Consider the following 540-nt stretch of genomic DNA (forward strand, 5'->3'; position numbering starts at 1 on the left):
GAAGGTCTCCCCACGTCCCCAGAGCCCGAAGCAGCCTTTTCTATTCCCGAGGGGCTTAAGATGGGAAAGCCAGATGCGGGACAGTTGAGAGCAGCCTTCGGCCCAGGAGCCACCGTCAGGGACGGACGCAGAGACGTCCAAAAAGGCACAGTCCGGGAGAGGGACGAAGAATTACTTCTCAGATGAGTAACAGCCTCGCACACACCCAAGAGGACCACGCGTGGAGAAAACAGAAGGCCAAATGGAAGTTACAGCAGGATTTCTGAAATCGATGTTTCCTCGAGCGCGGGAGGCCTCGGACGCGGGCCAGGGCAGGGCAGGGCTCATGGGACCTCGGGCATGGGAAGCGCAGACGGTGACCGGGGAGGTCACACGGGGGAGCCCGCTAGAGCCGAGGGGACCGCGCGAGCCGGCGAGAAGGCCAGGAACGCATTCGCGGGCATGTGAGGGCCTCAGAGAGCTCGATCTCACGGTCACGGACGTGCATCGGCCCCGGGACAGCGAGGGGGAACTTCAGAAAGAAGCAATGAACGTTGGGAC

At 62.0% G+C, this 540-nt stretch overlaps 1 protein-coding gene across 1 annotated transcript in view; it reads right to left on the reverse strand.

Moving 5' to 3' along the window:
- The window catches only part of LOC105307287 (neuronal acetylcholine receptor subunit alpha-7), a 113,474-nt gene that overhangs the window by 23,051 nt on the left and 89,883 nt on the right, over positions 1 to 540 (reverse strand). The gene's annotated exons all lie outside the window — the stretch shown is intronic.

Source organism: Pteropus vampyrus, unplaced genomic scaffold (assembly GCF_000151845.1).
Source record: "Pteropus vampyrus isolate Shadow unplaced genomic scaffold, Pvam_2.0 Scaffold487, whole genome shotgun sequence".
NCBI classification, from domain to species: Eukaryota; Metazoa; Chordata; class Mammalia; order Chiroptera; family Pteropodidae; genus Pteropus; species Pteropus vampyrus.